Genomic DNA, 5,324 nt, shown 5'->3' on the forward strand with positions numbered 1-5,324 from the left:
TTTTAAGATAAAGCCAAATCTGGCTTTTTTATAGTTCAGCTCTTTAGTTCCAACAATTTGGCACGTTTCTAAATTGCTTAAAATTTAAGTTTTAAAAATCCTTTTTGAACACCTTGGTCGCCATTAGATCACTTTCTTTTTCCTTTAATGAGCTTTATTAAAAAATGGTTCTTCTAAGAGCCACATACTATATCATAAAAAGAGCTCAGTAAACTAACTATAATATACCCTCAATTATACTTACAATATTAGAATGACTTAAAATGTCAGGATGCGTTTAGTCCCTTTGGAGCAACATGAATGTTTTGATAAAATAAATTTTTTATTGATTTATTTTCTTTAAACTCACAATTGCTCTTTAACATTTGATTTATTTTGTAGCTAAATTTTTAATAGTTTTAGGAAACTTACCGAGCGATTCTTGGACTTCAAATATCCATTAATCTCATTTTCCCAATATTTTAAGTTTAACGAGATTTTGAAAAATTTTTTTCACTGGCTTCTTTGGATGTTATTTGCCTACTGTTTCATAATAAAAGGTCATATTATTCCTTTTGATTTTTTTAGGATTTTGAGTCATGGTGTCAAAACTGACTCCTTGGCGGAAAAATATTCTACTAATCTCGACTATTTTGGTCGATACCAAAATTCCAAATAACAATACCAAATTTCTTAAAAACCCTTAAGAAGTTAAGGCAGATTATTGCAAAAACAATTGAACTCTCACCACCATCTTTATTTTTAAAATAATTGATTCTGTTTTATACAAAAATGATAGATAAACTGGTTCTCTTTAAAAATGTAAAAAAAATTCTAGTTATTAGGCGAAATTTAAGGAAAATTCAATTTTAAAATTTAAGATGGCAGTTATACCCTCTGGTGGTCATTTTCAGAACTGAAAATATTTTTCATCGATTTTTCATGACCAATTTACCTAATAACTTTTTTACCTCTAAGTCATACAATAAACGGTTCCCGAGATATGGCCGAAGAACAGTTGTCTTATTGGATCACGCGGTATACATGAGTATGATTTTCTCTTTGCGATGATCTGAAACTGTATAAACTTTTTATAATATGATGTTCTGCAAAGAAACATGAACAAAATATAAATGTTTTCTATTACCAATTTTGTTAGTACATGTCATAATATCGACAAATATTTGTCAAAAGGACAATTTTTTTTGAACATTTATCTAGTGAGGAAATGATATTTTTATCTAACGATGTATATATTGCATAATAATCTAGTCACTAGAACATTGTCACTATTTAACAGGTATGTACATAACATTCAGTTATTTTGTTTTTCAATATTTTTCTATCAAACTAAATCAATAAAAAAAATAACTCTTATTGCATAAGAAATTAAAATAATCCAATTTATTTTTAATTCGTAGTACATGCTCTTTTTGCACCATTAACTTTTTTATTAAATTATAATACGTATGGTTAACCATTTTTAATTGAATTTTCCTAGTTTATATTATTTTCGTTAAGATATGACTTATCAGGTCACACATAATAAATAATATTATTCTGTATAACAAATTTTTCTTAACAGAATTTAAGTCCACAGCCAGGCAGCCACAACATATAAATAATATCAAGATGGGACTGACCACGCTTTTTTTATTGGTTCTATTTGCAACAATTTGTGCTGCACAGCTAGGGGAATTTAAACCGGGTGAGTAAATAATAATTATTAATTGTTATGATAAAGCTTACTACATAATAAATCGGTATATAATTCTTTTTTTTTGGTACAAGATGATAAACTTATTGAAAAGATATGAGAGAAAACATCTTGCCTTGGAAAATACAATTATATTTATGGAAGGACTGAAAGTATATCTGTTTTTATATGATTTTGTGTTCTAAATATGAAATAAATATATTTTAAACAGATTCAATGTATCATGTAAACATTATAAGAAGGTAATCGAACTATATGTGCATATTCAGGTTGAGGTCGGATCTAAAAAACTCGTAAGAGAACAATTTTGATCAGACTTAAACATAAAATCAAACAATTTCCCAAATAAGAACTCTTGATCAAAAATGACTCCAAAATCTCTTACTTTATCCCTCAATTCTATTTTCATTCCATGTATTATATAACCAAGTTCCAGGTTATAAAATTAAATAATATACCCAATACAATTTCGCTTCCTGTAAGTGCCTTAGATTAGCCAGGAGTGGTAAAACATTTGAACCACCCTTAATAACTCCTTCATTTTAATTTCTTATGCTTTAAGATAAATAAAACTTCTTTAATAAGCTGTCTTTTACCATAGTAACCTTAAAATGTATCCAAAACTTCCAAGTCAAAGTAAACTTAAAGTTCATTTAGTCAAAATACCCAAGAATCAATAGAATTTTCCACTGCTGAGTTAAAAATTGTAAGATGTACACAGAAATTTATAAAATTACAACTAAAAGAATAGTAGCTGCTAAGATTTGAAGCAATTATCAAAGCTGTCAAAAATCTTATATCAATTTAGTTTCTTTTCAAAGAGCCCGTTTACATGCTAGTTTAAATCTTCCATAACAAGTCTATTAAAAGAACTTTAATTAAATAACAGTTGTAGTATAGTTGCTTCCACCAGATTATAGGCTGCTGAAAAGCTTCACCTCTGACATCTTTGGTGACAGAAGAAACCGCAACACAGATGATTGCTGGAGGGAACTATCCCATGATTTCATAGATCTTGTGCATATATTCCATTTTGTAACTGAATGCCAAAACATATTTATTGAACGTTAATTTGCATTAAATTTAAAGAAAATAAAAACCAAATTTTCTTATGCAGGTTGTATCATATTAAAAAAAAAGTCTATTATAAACAAGATAACAGATTCTTATGTAAAATGGTACTAATATAAGTATAGTGTTAGGTATTTTGGATACAATTCATTTTTCAGAGCGGTATGGAATAATAAATGTAAAATTTGACTATTCCAATATTCTTTTAATATAATGCTGCCCGCGCAAACAAACGCCATTCGCTATCCTTTTGACTTTGAAAAAATCTAAGAATTTTTTTTCCAACTAAATTTTGGGAATATGTTTAATTTTTTTTAAACACAAATAGTTTAATTTATTTATTTTATTTTCAGGTTCTAAGTATAACCCTCCCCCTTATATTTCCGGCAAATCAATTGGTAAGTTAATAAATAAAGAAATTAAATTTTTGTTATTTATATTTTCAAAAGATATTTAGTAAACAGTTACCGAGCATCAATTAATTATGTGAGGGCGTGCGCTATTTATTACAGAAATTAAGACGTATATATGGATTCTAGTTTGTTAACGTGCTTCTCTATGTTTTCTGCAACCAAGTACTTACTTATGATGTTGCAATTAAGAAAACAGCGGTGTCAACTGTTGGCCGGCATTTTTTAATCCGAGCACGATTTACACCGAAGATCGAAATATCCACCTCCAAAAAATGCCTTTTATTAGTAAAATAAAACTTTCGAACTTCCATTCTCTTTATTTTAAATTTAGGACGATGTTTTTGGTTGGAAAGCTATTAAGTGTAAACGAGCAATAACAACTGTTCTACAGTGTGTGGTGCGATAGAGCTTTCAGTGTCCTAACAGCCTCCCAGATGTTGGGAATGTCAACACTGAAGATTCCTTTGGGCGATATAAGTTTCTTCCAGAAGTCTTCTTTTCTTTTGTTGCTCGTTGCACAAAATCTTTGCTTTTATTTAATGTATGTTTTTGCTATTGGACCAAGCGTATTCTGCTATTCCTGATCTGGCAATTTCATTTTTTAGAATTCACTTTTTTTAGATGTTCTTTTATCCTAACTTACAATGATCTCGCCCATGTATGACTGGTGTATTAACAGGGGATGCTATAAACAGTTCTTGGTATCCAAAAGGCATTCTGGCTTGGTTTTCGATACTAAACTCGTATGGTTGTTTTCGTAAAAGCAGTCCTAATTGAATTTTCTGACAATTCTTTTGATTTTCTCCGAATTTCTTTTGATGTACGAAATCGTTAAAAATCCTGTATGATCCTCCAGTTGCTGTTACTCTTTTATATTATCTCTTCTGTTTTCTTAATTTTTTTTCTTTTGCCTTTATTAGGTTGCATGGATAATTGATATTTATATTATTTGCTTTAATTATATATTCTGCTGTAAGTCTCTGGTAATTATATATTGTTGTTGTATATTATGGCTGCCCTCATATACAGGTTTTTAATAATTTCTTGAACCAGTTTTTTGAACCAGGTTAATTGGAGTTTTAAGTATTATTTTGGGTGTGATGGTTTGCGATAGACTGATGGGCTTAGGCGTCCATTGTTGTTGTTTACAAAAAAAATTATGAAGAGCAGTGTTGATTCAGTTGTATTTTAATTGCTGTACATTAAAAACATTAATTAATTTGTTCCAAAAAGATTATTAAGCAAGTTAAATTATTAATATAGGTTATCAGATTACCCTAGAATAACTTAAGTCCCTTTTGCTTTCTGGAGTGCTGATGAAAACTATAATAAAATAATTGGTAGAAGATAATAAAGACCAGTTATGCTTAAGAAAGATAAGCATAATTTTTTTTGATAAACAAAAAATCTTGGCATTTTTATTTTTCTACCTAAGAATAATACGGTTCTTTTCAACAAAAAAATAGTACGTTTCCAAAAATGTTATTTGCAACCTTTATTAGCTAAATAACTACTAAATACTTTATATGAAAAGAATATTTTTTGTAAAAATAATCGAGAATCTTAGGTGTACGCGGCTTAGAGAAATTCTATACTATAAATAGAGACTTTAATTTATTTTTGTAGAAAATGATTATTCATGGGTTGTTCACTATTGAAAAAGTATTTCACATTAAAAGTTTTTATTTACCAAAAATTAATAAAACTAATTATTTTAAAAAGCCACTTATTTTAATTTTTAGGGATACTAGAGAAAACTGCTTCTAATGGAAACGTCGAATTGCCACAATTACCTCCTAAAATTTCAAATCCAGGTAAATATTTTTAATTTTCAATATGCAATTTGTAATAAACGTTTGTAATAGAGTTGCTCGCTATTAAGAGATTACTTTAAATTAAAAGTTTTTTTATTAAAAATTAATAAATCTAATTATTTTACAAAGCAACCTATTTTAATTTTTAGGGGTACTAAAAAAAACTGCTCCTAATGGAATTGCTACAGTTATCTCCTGAAATTTTTAATGGAGGTAAATATTTTTAATTTCCAATATGCAATTTGTTATGAATATTTGTAATAGATTAGTTTATTATTTTTAATAGTAAAATATTATTTTTAAAATTTTTATGTATTGTGAATTTATTAA

At 27.9% G+C, this 5,324-nt stretch overlaps 1 long non-coding RNA gene across 1 annotated transcript; it reads right to left on the reverse strand.

Moving 5' to 3' along the window:
* Positions 1-783: 783 nt before the first annotated feature.
* On the reverse strand, positions 784-1,274 carry LOC126736873 (uncharacterized). The gene is made up of 3 exons (XR_007660810.1): positions 1,127-1,274; positions 951-1,057; positions 784-895 (listed from the first exon to the last, which is right to left on the reverse strand). It is a non-coding gene; the product is annotated as an uncharacterized LOC126736873 (long non-coding RNA).
* Positions 1,275-5,324: the final 4,050 nt, after the last annotated feature.

This window comes from Anthonomus grandis, chromosome 5 (assembly GCF_022605725.1).
Source record: "Anthonomus grandis grandis chromosome 5, icAntGran1.3, whole genome shotgun sequence".
NCBI lineage: Eukaryota > Metazoa > Arthropoda > Insecta > Coleoptera > Curculionidae > Anthonomus > Anthonomus grandis.